This window comes from Adiantum capillus-veneris, chromosome 17, assembly GCF_014529385.1.
Source record: "Adiantum capillus-veneris isolate H3 chromosome 17, ASM1452938v2, whole genome shotgun sequence".
Classification (NCBI taxonomy): domain Eukaryota; kingdom Viridiplantae; phylum Streptophyta; class Polypodiopsida; order Polypodiales; family Pteridaceae; genus Adiantum; species Adiantum capillus-veneris.
In genome coordinates, this window is record NC_140947.1 from 70,213,605 (window position 1) to 70,227,508 (window position 13,904).

At 38.9% G+C, this 13,904-nt stretch overlaps 1 pseudogene; it reads right to left on the reverse strand.

Moving 5' to 3' along the window:
- Positions 1-2,586: 2,586 nt before the first annotated feature.
- On the reverse strand, positions 2,587-4,060 carry LOC147437452 (uncharacterized; annotated as a pseudogene).
- Positions 4,061-13,904: the final 9,844 nt, after the last annotated feature.

The window sequence follows — 13,904 nt, forward strand, 5'->3', positions numbered from 1 at the left end:
AAACTCACTTACTTCGGCACGTGCTACAAGAGATTTTGAGGATCAATTATAGAGGTTTTTTGTGGATTTTTTTGACGTGCAATGGTTCAAAATAAACATGGAGGGTTGCAACGCTACTGTGGGCAGAGGAGAGTTAGGTCTCCTTGAGGCGGACTCAACCAAAAAATGGACCGACCTTCGAGAAACTTTCGTACTACCCGAGAATTGTGAACAAGTAAGTCTATAAATATTTAACATCCAACTTTAGAGGATTGGTGGTCTGGAAGCACTCATGTAAGTTATGTGGCTCTTGCAAGTGATATTTCATCCTACAAAGTCTGCACTAAACTGGTGGTATGCCATAGAGGTAGCCCCTCGTAGTGCACTAACATATGAGGGCTACAATGTGCCAATCACAGCGGCATCAATGGAGGAGATCGGAGAGGATCCCGATTCGAAAGCCAGTGAGGTGGTGCCAGACAAGCCTGACGCTGCTAGTCTCTATGGGATGCATGTGGAGGTCTTACAAAATGAAACGAAGGACATCTGCCTAAATGGAGAGCTCTATATAGACATAGGGAGTTATGTTGAGTTATGCGAGGATGAGAGAGAGACCTCTTAAAGACATAAACATTGTATCTGAGCAATTTTGCTTCTTTTTATGATATATATTGTATTCACGTGGAGTTTTTCCATTCTTGTCTCTATGCTATACTTGTGAAATTTAAATTTTGATTAATCAAATTATAACTTATTTATATTTTCTTCTCCATTTATTCTTGACATTTAATGTTTGTGTATTTAATGCAGATATGGATGATGATTAATTTATTTTTTCCTTGGACCCCGAGCATGGAGCACCATCGCGTCGTTCCACTCCTTCAACGTCTCCCTCTGCTTCAGAGCAATCAATGCACTCCGAGAGTTCGGTGTCGACTAGACGATCTACCTACTCTTCTAGGCATTGATGCTCTAGTGGCGGCGGCATTGGTTGTTGTGGAGGAGCCACCGCTGATGCTTCGACATTGCCTCATAGTTGTCAAGGCTCCTTACCGTCCCCTTCTTTGCCTGCCCCCACACCAGCCACGGCATCGCCCTCTACTCCAGGTTTTTTGCGACCGTTCGTGGCTACACGCCACTTGCTACTCCTCCGGGAGTCACCCTTGTCAACATTCCTCGCTTCTGGGCCCAGACTCTAGTGGAGACACCCTATTGTCCATACCCCCATCGAGACGCCCTCGATCGAGATCAGTGGCAACATCATCTTGGATGACGGTGGCAAGAAGGTGATCTCGCGCATGCGCGGCCTTTGCTCTCATGTGTTTCGACACTACATACTAAACACCTAGAGTGAAGTGCCAAATGAATTAAATATAGAGTCGTCTGCATGCTGCATGACGAGTTTCCGTGTCAAATGCGGACGAGCACTTCAATGAAGACCTGATGAAGGTGCGGATGAAGGAATACTGCAAGCACAAGCATTCTGAAGTGCCAAAAGCAATAAATCATGGGTGGAACATGCCAGATTGGCTTCCAAAGAAGATTGGAAGAATGCAAAGCGAACACCACGCGAGAATCCTGACAAGTGGAAGCAGCAAAAGGAGGTAGCCAAAGCTCGAGTAGAGACAGGGAGCTCGCACAACTTGGGGAGCGACGGGTAGACATCATTTGAGGTCGACTTTGTAAGTGTTTTTGCATTCCCTTTAGGTTTGATAGTTATGGATAATTGTACTTTTAAATTCTAAATAACATATACTTTTTATGTTTTGAACAGTGGTCGATGACAGGACGTGAACCCACATTGTACAAGCACGAGTATACGATCAGAAAGGGCTTAAACGCCCTTATGGACATTCTTAGTTCTCGCTCCAGCATGGTTAGTATTTGTTGTATTCTGATGAAAAGCTACAAAATAGATTGTTTTGTAATTATATGTTTATACTTACAGAAAGTCTTATTGTTTTTTTTTTGCAAAATTTGACAGATACACCGCTTGGACGCGATGAGACGTCGGATTAGACGACATCAATCTAGCCGTAGCCAGATAGCACTAGTTTTCTTTTGTCATAGCATGTATAATGAGATGACGTGTGTACGTCATTTTGTAACTATTGGTCAGCAATGTATTTTCTCAATAATGACAATTGTGTTGAAACTATTACATTTTGGTCAAAGCTTAACAATTAAGTGATTTTGCCTATGATGTGTATAGTTTTTTCATTGTATTACTTTTGTCAGTTCACTTTCGTCGAAATACTTTTGTCAGTTTTGCATCTTTATTTTGAAAACTTTATGTTCAATGTGGTTGATGGGTGCTTGGCAGGGCTTTCATTGCCCTGTCACCCAAATTTTTTTATTCTTGGGCGTCGCTATAGGCATCTATTTAAGGTTCTGCAGCGTCTGTATAAGCATCACTAAACTGGAAGCTATATGCACTGCTATAAGCGTGGCTATATGCATCGTGGCTATATGCATCGTTATATAGCCACGCTTATAGTGGCGTTCTCTTTGCGATGCTTGTAGCGACGTCGGGGGGAAAAATAATCTAGTGTATTTTTGTCACTACAGCCATCACAAGTGAACATAACCTCTTGTAGTGACATCCCATCAAGATCCTCTCTATAGTTCTTGAGAGCACCTGCGGTAGAATGTGCGACCACAAGGTATGAAAGAAGCTCTCTTCGAGCCTACCATACACACACACACCACATCCCATCAAGCTACTTCGTTGCCTCCTCCCATGTCTCCCAAGGGGCAAGCTGTATCCACATAATCAGATACAAAATCCTTGTAGTCTTCTCTCTTTTCTACGAAGCACTCGAGTGGCAACTCTAACCCTCTTTCCCTTCCTTTGATGACACAACATTACTTACCAATGGTGACAAATTTAACAAGAACGCCTCCCTCTTTGCTTTCACATGTTGCAGAGATGCAACCCGTGTTGCAGCTTACTGCATTTCAACCTGTGTTGCCGGACCCTCAACTGGGTGAAAAGCTAGAGGCGGCTCACTTTGTACATTGCAATCATTGGGCTCTCTAGATATTTGTGGTTGTGAATGATGAATGGAACAATATCTCATGCTCTTGATAATAGAGCTAGCCACTAAGGAAGACATCACGATCGATGTTGTGCTTGCTATCGCTGTAACGGTGACAAATGATGAAGCATGTAATGCTGATGGTGATGATGATGGCAGTACCTTTGATGTTATCTGTGGAAACAGATGGGAAGGTGATGCCGATGTCAATAAGGGAGATGTAAGAGATGAGGACGAGGATGAGAATGCAATGAGCATGAATGATGAGGACAAGGATGAAAAGGGTGAGTGAAATGATCTCCTCCCACCATGTGCACCTTTTTCTGATTTGATAAGACCTCATTAGCTGCACCACATTCTGGTGCCACTATTATCGTGCATGACACATTGGTGTCAGCTTCACTATAGCTTCTCAATAAAAAAGAAAGTCCTTCCTTTGTCGTTCTTGAATCAAAAGTCCCGTGGATTGGTAAAATTGATGAAAAACTTGTTGATCATTGCATTGGATGTCTTTGTGTATACATTTGATGGTGAAGGGTATCCTTCAACTCCCTGGTCGCTTTTGTGTCTTGCAACCGAGGACTCTTTTGCATCAACCACAACAATGGTTCCCTATGTCGTGGACTCATTGCACATGTCAAGCTCTAAGATGCCACCCAAAGTCATCCTTGAACTCAGATGATCTGGTTGCACCTTATCAGTGGAAGCACTGCCTTGACTATCCCTCTGCTAAATCCTCAACCCTCTCTGTGCCTAAATTGGACTTTCTAAGCTCATTCATCAAACATACGCTACTCTCCCTTCTCTTCTTAGCAAGCATGTTCGCAACCTTCTTTACAAACCCATTACTTGCATGACCTCCATGATTCTGATGATTCATCTCCACGCCTAAATTTTTGCATGTGGAATGCCAGATGGGAATAAGTAGAATTTGTGCCAAAGCCAAGCCATGTTCTTTTGCATGTCTGCTCGGATGCAAGCTCACAAAACTCTTCATTTGTGAATACTCTAGGACCCAACATGTTTCCATGAATCAAAGGCATTCTTACCACACAGATTGTCTCTGGGTTGAGTCCTTCATGAAACTAATGCCACATCTTTACAACATCTTAGTCTACTGCCGACCAACAATAACAATATGAGATCTATTCAATCTTGCTCCAAATGCTCCATGTCAATCAAGCTCTCAGATGCACCTTGTGAATATGGATTTGTACAACAGAAACGCATGTAATGGATGTTGAGAATGATGATAAGGGTGCTGCCTCATGGGGGCGGGGGGTTGAGACAACCAAGTCGGAATGGGCAGAAACAGTAGGAGGGGGATGCAGTCAATAAGTGACGATCTTTCTGCCCATCAAGGTGGGACCCTTTGCTTAATCATGGCAGCCCACGATGCACATCAGTTTCTGCACATCATCTGCATTGCCCACACCTTAAGGGGTCTCATCCATGAAAGAAATCTTTTCTTCTAGGATTCCTATCCCATTTAATCAATGACCACTAACTTCATGCACCAATCGCCAATAAAAAATGATCCATTTTTAAAAAATTAAAAAATTTATTTTTAAAATAATCTCCCCTTTTTCATAAGCAAAAAGGGAAGGCATGACTAAGGCCTTACCTCTTTGGGGCAGGCCAAAAATATCGATTGTCTTGAAAGATTTGATTCTCTTTCAAAATAAACTAGCAAAAAATTGTATGGTTTTGTAAATTATCTATAAAAAATGACCATGGAGAGATACTTGTACACCCTTCACTTAGCTTTGTGCCATATTTCATGAACTTTGAATATAGCTAGTGCTAGTAATCAAAATGTGAACCAATGTCTTATGATTTAGCATTGTTTTTTTAAGTGTTACATGTATTTAACTTATAATCAGATTATATAGTCAATGTGTTTGATTATTTTTATCGTCATGATTTGTGCCATATTTTATCAACTTGGACATAACAAGTGCTGCCATGAACCAATGTCTTATGGTTTAGCATAGTTTTTTGAAGTGTTACATGTCTTTAACTTGTATGGTTTGGAAGATTGAGTCAATGTATTTGATTAGCCTTATCGCCATGGTTTGTGCTATATTTTATCAACTTTGGACATAGCTAGTGCTAGCAATCAAAATCTGAACCAATGTCTTATGGTTTAGCCTAATTTTTAAAGTGTTATATGTCTTAAATATGTATGGTTCATAAGATTGAATCAATGTATTTGATTAGTCTTATTGTCCTGGTTTGTGCCATATTGTATGAAAAAATTAGTGCTAGCAATCAAAATGTGAATCAATATCTTATGGTTTAACATAGTTTTAAAAGTATTACATGTCTTTAAGCTAATATTCTGATAGTCTATCATGTGCAAAACCTAGATGCGCTATGCGATAACATTTAAATCATTTTTTTAATTGACCAGTGTAGAAATGATGCCTGAACAAAGGAAGTCATCATGCAAGCCATTTGCAAAGAGTGCATATATGCAATTTCAACGTGTACAGATGTTATAATCTAGTAGATTAATGAAAATCATATTTTTATTAAAGATTTCATTAGCAATGTGTGAGAGAATACAGAGCGCATGCAACGTGACGAAGGCAATCGCAAGTTATTGGTGCCAACAGGTATCAAAGAATTTGAATGGAATCACAAAATTAGAACAGTGCTTGACAAAATGAAGATATGTTGCAGAGATGTGAAAGAAGACATTCCTCCTATATGCAACATGATCAAGATAGAGCTGTGGGACATATAGTGAAAGGAACAAAATGTAAAGATGAAGAGAGTGAAAGTATAAGATCATTCCATTTTGCCTAAACAAATAAAGATACCGCAAGATGTGGAGGGAGCCATCAGTGGCATGTTGAATGACAATAGTACAAGAACATTCATGCACACAACATTGAATGCTAAGTGCATTTGATTTGCATTCCCCAGGAAGTCTGAGAAGAAGGTGCCAGAATTGGATCAAGTTCATTTGGTGTTTACGTTTTATATACCATTAAGAGAATTTCTTTCTTTCCGGAATACATCAATTATGTGGGAAAATGCTGTAAGGGTGGAAAAAAGCAAATTTTGACAAATTCTAAATAGGGCAAGACAACAAACATTGCATCCATCCATTGTCAAATGCATCGATTTCACTACTAAGGCCCTATGGATCACTTTATTTCCATACTATAATGGGAGCTCGTTGGGAGACTTGATGTGCCGAGTACCCTTCTTGCAAGGCACATTTTGATGTTGCATGGACAGACTCCAATATAGTTGGAAGAAATTGCCCCCAACAATCAACAAACCATCAGAGATAGAGTATGCACGTCTCCAAATGTTGATTGAACACATGCTAGCCATTTTGTACACATTGGTTGATATCAAATTTTGTTAATTTTCAAAGAGCATTTATAAACTTTTGATGGATGAAGTGGTTTCTCCACATTGGCATGTGGTCACTATTATTGCTACAGCTAGAGGCACGGATAGCCCTGCAAAATATAAAAAACAGCATACTACACACGATAAAATAATAGATCTGCATACCTGGCTAATCCCACAACACATAATCAAAGTTGTACGCGAACGAAGAGAGATAGAGCATAAGAGCGCATGCAGATGCACCTCCGAGAAAGGAGTGCTACATCGACACATCAAGAGAGAAGAGAGGAGAGGGAGAAGAGTAACACAGACACTGGTTGCAATCTCCCCCCATGCAAGAGTGAGAATTTTCCTCTTGCACGTAATTACTTTATAGATTTCTGAATGCTAAAACATGAATACTCACTGTTTGGCCGGATATTAATTGGCCATAGCTCATAAAGAGCACTTTAATAATACAATGATAATAATTTGGTATCCTTTGTACATTCCATAAAGCATCTATGTATTTGCCACTTGTCAACTACAATAAACAATAAATGCAATTTATCATTTCCATTACATGTCTCTCCATTGGAAAGAAATTGTCCTCAATTGCGAAGTTAAAAATTTGCAATCATATTTATAAAAGAACAATGGTTAATACTCTACATTAGAAGTAGCACATAAAAAAAATTCACAAAATTGAATAACAGTGCTTATGCCTGTCATCATCCACATACTACCTATTCTAGTGTCCCATACCACTAGAATAAGCAGTATATGTCTTACCCTGATAAATCAGGATATCATTGGTCACACTCATTATTCAATAAATCATGTGTCATCAATATCAAGTGTACTGCCATAGATACTGTCGCAACAGGAAATTGTCATATACCACATCCAATATAAATCCTAGTCCAAATATCTGCCAACATATACCCATTTCAAATCCAAATCCAAACATCCTTCATTTTGTTTACCGGGTAACAAAATCATACTAAGGACAATGGTGGCTAGCCAACTGCAGCATGATTTCGTGATCGATGTTGCCTAAATCGATGAATCGACACCAATAAGACGTGCTGCCTAAATTGGCAAATCTACACTAAGGCTGCCTAAATCGGTGAATCTATATTTGGTATTGTTTAAAAATCATGAATCTGTAGTTTGTTGCCTAAATCGGAAAATCTGCACTCGTGCTGCCTAAATCAACGGATCTGCACGGACAAGAGGTGTTGCTTACACCAGGATGAGCATTGGCACATTGCCTAAATCAACAAATCTATGTGCATCTAACCAATGGACCCGACAAGACATACAACATATTTACTATCTGTTTGATACCACTATAGAGTATATAAAATCACTTACAAACTGTTTGTTCATTAATTGTAAAGTATCGTAGCTCGTGGGAGTATCTACATAGCTTAATGTCAAGTGTTCTCACTAAAAACTCCATTTAGTGCGGAGTTCAAGCCACTATATGAGAAATGGCTAGGTTTATAGCTCTAAAGATAAGAAGGCAAGGAGGTATTGGATGTATGTACATGGATGGTATACTATATTTGAAAATATATATAGCAGTGTGTGCGTGTGGAGAGAGGCACAAGTAAGAGTAAGCTGCAACTATCAAACTGTCTCCAAAATCTGTTTATTTTGTGTTAATAATTTGGCCATGAAATAAAAGAATATTCCACCTATCGAGAATTTGATTTTCTATAAGAGTTTGATTGCACATTTAGAACGCACAACCTTGGCACATTGACTCGACAATGGCAATGTTGAAAATAATTTAAACTGGAACACAAATAAAAATTTATCCATAACCTTGCTGAAACTAAAATGTGAGACAACTTAGCGAGAAGGAAAACTCTATAGGTCTAACTTAATAGTGTAGATAAAGTAGAGTCACAAACAAACATAAAATGTAGAAACTAGACTTGAGTTGAATGTATATCGCAACGTAAGAGACAAAATTACACTCCTTACTTACAGACGTCTACGATGATTAGATTTGGATTGATTAGAAAGTGAGACGGAATTGATTGGTCCAACAAATTATGAACAGTGCAAAACTATTTCGATTTGAGCTGCTCTTTTCTAGAAGTTTCCATTTACGATAGGGATGTTCAGTTAGACATGAAATGATGTTAGAATATCAAGGCCTGATGAATCTTGAGAGGGTTTTTTTTTGATGTTTTTTTTAAAATTTAGGGAACTATGATTATTCACGATGTTTACGATCCAAGGCATGAAAATATTGTTTGTAGCGTCAGGTCTCCTCCTCTTTTTGATCGTTGTTGATGATTCTCTATCATCCCGTCTCTATGTCCTACTAATGTGCAGTCATGGAGGGTCTATGTAGATGGAATGGTCGGCATTAATATTGTCTTTTTTTTTTTTGTTGAAAGCATGTCTCAAGGATTATATACTTTTAATGAGCTGGTAATATTGCTGTAGATTCTAGGGTTTAATAAATGCGGATTGCAATCTTTTTTTGGTAATAAATCTTGGCTTTATATGCCATAGGTCAAAAAGTACAAAAATATTGTACTCATTGAGTCCTTAGAGATTATTTTAGTGGGCATTCTTTTCTTTCAAATTTTCATATTTACGTAATTAAGTCTATTTGTACAAGACAAATCATAGAATCACTTATAAAAGAGAATGGGTAGGAGACAATAAAAAAAAAAAAACTATTTGCAAAGTATAAGGAAGATTTGCCTCATCTTAGCCTAAGGTTAATTGAGAAATTTAAATTTATTGGTTTCGAACTATAGTTTGCAAAAGAAAATGATTAGAAAAAAGGCGTACTGAGAAGAGAATTTACAAGGAGGCAAATCTCTTTGAATTGTCATCTTCATGGTTAGCATGTAAAGTGCAAGTGGGGTTAGTATTTGAACATGTAAAGTTTGAGAGCTCTTATGAGATCAGTGGTCATGATGCTACTTGGACATGTTTAAATGATTACAAAAGATTACATTGGTTTGGTATAGTACACTACCTTATTGTGTGGTTGAGGTCAATATATCCTCATGATATTTTATGAATGAATAGGTCGAGGGAGACCTTGCGATGGAGAGATATTCAAGGTTAAGAGAACACTAGAAGAGGTTCTTCATATTAGCGATGCTAGCAGTGCGACGCTCAAAAGTTAAAATCCACAGTCTCGCTATTTTTGTGTTGTATAGCGACGCTCATAGTGACGCCGACATGGGTAAAAATAAATCGAGAGCGCCAAAAACTCAGATCTTAGATCTGAGTTTCGACGCTCTAGCAAAACAGGTAAACCCGCACCTCTCCCTCCCTCTCTCTCTTTCCCCCCGTCCCCCCAACACACACACACACACACACACACACACACATACATACACACACACGAAGAGAAGAAGGAGAGCCATGTATGCTCCTTCCTCTTATATTCCCTTCCCCTCTTTCTCTCTCTCCCTCTCAATCTCTCTCTCTCTCTCTCTCTCACACACACACACACACACACACACACAACACACACACACACACACACACATACATTGTGTCTTTGAGAGAGAGAGAGAAAGAGAGAGAATGTACACACATGCATAAACAAAACACATACACACACATTGAATGTACAAAAAATTACACATACATGCATAAACAAAGAATGCATACACACAGATTGAGAGAGAGAGAGAGAGAGAGAGAGAGAGAGAGAGAGATAAGAGGAGAAAACAAAGAGAAAGAGAAAGAGGGAGAGGGAGAGAGAGAGAGAGGGGGAGAAGACGAAAAGAGAGAGGTAAGGGGAGAAAACAAAGAGAGAGAGAGAGAGAGAGAGAGAGAGAGAGAGAGAGAGAGAGATAAAGTAGAGAAAATATGAATTAATGAAATGTTATATTAAGATTTAGGATTAGGTTAGATTTAAAATTACATTTAAGATTATGTTAGATTAAGATCTACGATTAGATTAGATTACATTTAACTTATATTTAAAATTTATACTAAATTCAAAATTAGGTTAGACTTAAGATTAGGTTAAGATTTAAATTAGGTTAGACTTAAGATTATAGACTTAAGATTAAGCTAGATTACATTTAGGTTTACGTTAGATTTAAGATTAAATTAGATTTAGGTTTATGTTGAGTTTAAAATTAGATTAGATTTAAGATTAGGACAAGATTTAAGATTAGTTAGGTTAGATTTAGATTTAGACTTAGGTTAGATTTTAGGGCATGTTAATGAAGGGGGAGTTCCAACTAAGCTCAAGGATTTGCCTAAACAGAAAACACTAAGTACACAATGCAATGAACCGTCCCATCAGAATCTGATGCCTATTAACTTACCCACTAGTTATGTTCAATTAGCTCAGAATCACCATATGTTCAATTAGGTTAGATTTAATATTAGATTTTGGATTTAGTTTTAATATTAAAGTCTACCTTCGGGATTACATAAAAAATTTGGAGCTAGGCCAACGGTGATCCCTCTCTTCCTCTCTACGGATGCGACCTTAATTTGGAAAGCTTTCTATGGCATGATACTCAGATTGGAGGCCAACATGTAATATGCACAGTAATCCCTCGAACAAGGATCTGCGTGAAGAGATGTTAAGATGTTGTGAATTGCTACAGCTAAAGAAGAGGCAAAGCGGTTTTGTCCACTACATGCATTGCCATGTAGACGTGGGTGTGTAGATTTCTCGTACCCACAAATATAGACATTGACCAATAAAGATGAGATTATAACTTGGTGGTTCTGATCTCCGTGCACCTTTAGACCGAGGTGTGCGGGGATCGGACATGACTAGAGAATATGAGGTAGTTTACAATGTGATCAAAGAGAGAGAGAGAGAGAGAGAGAGAGAGAGAGAGAGAGAGAGAGAGAGAGAGAGAGAGAGAGAGAGAGAGAGAAGACGGAGGATGCCAATAGAAGATTAAATTTATGTCCAGGTTATAAGGTTTTTACATTCATTATGAGTAGTGATGACGATGTGGGGCCGTCCAACCGAAACACTTATCTCTCAACAAGAATCTTATGTCCTTGTAATCAATGCAAACATGCTGTGCGGCGGACAAGACGTGTTTCTTTGCAACACTTTCGCAAATTTGGTGAGTCTGATACATCTATTATAGATCGAGTTGTTGCCAATTATAACTCGTCGGACTCTGACGCTGGCCTACATGAAACAATCTTGCAACCCAATAGACGTATTTGCAGGCGCTTTGGTTAAGCAGCATATGTGAGGCCACAAGATGTAGCCTCTGACAGCTTGAAAGATGATCATGCAGACGACATTCCCAACGAGGCTATGTTTGAGCCCGAGATCGATGAAATGATCGAGACGATCATGGATTCAGAAAGGCTTATCTATGATGATCTGAAAAGTGAAGCCGATACGCCATTGTATGATGGAGCACGTGTGTCTAGATTGAAGGCGCTCCTGGTTATTCTCAACATGTAGGCAAAGTTTGGATGGAGTGACACTAGTGTCACAGTGCTTTTTAGGTGATCTATTATAATGTGTTTACTTCAATAAAAAACTCTGATGTATAATGATCTGATAGATTATTTACACAAGTGTACCGCATTGTTTTGCTATGTAGATTGTTCAAAGAGCACATACTGCCCCTCACAGTCTTTGTTGGTTGTAGTATAAGTCATACACAATAGCATGGTGTAAAGGTCGACATTTTAGGGTGGAACGGATTGACAAAAAGCGTTTTACACAAGATTGTGGAATCATGGAAAAATTTGAACAGTCTAGTCGATGACGGTCCTCTGATGCAGATCTTGTGGTGACGAAACTCACTTACTTCGGCACGCTACAAGAGATTTTGAGGATCGATTATAGAGGATTTTTTATTGACTTGTCTGATGTGCAATGGTTCAAGATAAACATGGAGGGCCGCAACGCTACTGTGCGTAGAGGAGAGTCTGGTTTCCTTGAGGTGGATTCAACTAAGAAATTAACCAACCTAAGAGATACTTTCGTACTACCCGAACATTGTGAACAAATAAGTCAGTAAATATTTAACATCCAATTCTAGAAGTTATGTGCTTGTAAGCACTCATGTAAGTTATTTTTTCACCTTGTCTACTAGCAGAGACCGTGACATTTATGACATAAAGAAGTTATATGGCACTAATTTTCAGCTTTGGAAGAACCAAATGCATGATGTGCTTGTTGCAAAAGTTGCCTATTGCCTATACGGCTAGAACTGAAGATATGCACATGACTCAATTTCAGTGAGAGAAGAGCTTGATGAGCTATGCAGGTCCACGATTAGACTGCACCTTGGTGAGTCCGTGTACTTTTTAGTGTTAGAATGCGAGACTGCTCATGCTTTATGGCAGAAATTATGCGACACTTACAAAAAGGATACGGCTAGCAATAAGGTTTTCATGTTGCAAAAACTTATCAACCTTTGTATGAAGGAGTCAGCTCTAGCGTTGCCAGCCATATCAATGATTCTCATTCTCTTTTTTCCCAGATTTGTGCACAACACGTGACCATTAATGATGAGATGAAAGCAATCTTTTTGCTTTTTCTTCGTTGCCACCCTCTCGGGATATATTTTGCACAACTATTATTAGTAACCCTGCTCCTGATGGTACGCTAAAATACGATGATGTTACTGGTGCACTTTTGTCAGAGGAGATGCATCGAAAGACCATGACTAGCTTGCATTATGGCGAAGCTCATTATGTGCAAAGGGATGATAAGCAACATAAGGGCTATTCTTCACAACGTGAGTCCAAGAAAGAGGGCAATAGAGATGCATCAAAGGGTAGATCAAAGTCTCGTGGTTGCCGCAATGTTCAATGCTATTATTGTGATAAGTTTGGTCACATAAAGAAGGATTGTTATGCTTGGAAGCGTGACAAAGAGAAGGGAAAAGGTAAAGGCAAAGATCATGATGATAAAGAGGAGAAACCAAAGAGTTTGGTTAAGATTGAAGGATTGAACATAGTTCAGGATGGCGGTGATTCTCAAGACATTAATATGTTAACTGAAAATAATGATGTCTTTTATGATGCACATGAAACTCTATCTTTTGAGTTCTATGCCAGCTGAACTCCTTGTTAGTGGTGAAGTATCCCGTACATGGATTCTTGATTCGGGTGCTTCGTTGCATGTCACACCTCATAGGCATTGGTTTACTACATACAAGGAAACCATTGGCTCTGTTACACTTGGTGACAGTTACTGTTGTGACATTGTTGGCGTAGGTGATATTGCCATGGTTATGGTAAATGGGGTGAAGCTTATCATCCATAATGTGCGTCATGTTCCAGCCTTGACATGCAATCTGATTCTGGTTGGACGTCTTGATGACTTGGGTGACAAAGTCACTTTTCATCAGCAGTCTTAGCATGTTGCGAAATTCACTTTATCCTCTTTATGTATCTGATAAAAACACTGTTCTTTCTTTAACCGAGCTGCCAACGATTGCTTTGTGGCATAGCCGGTTAGGACATATGTCAAAGAAGAGAATGGAGACACTCTCTCGTTTGGGCTACTTACCGTCTTTGTCATTTTTTGATTTTCCCTTTTGT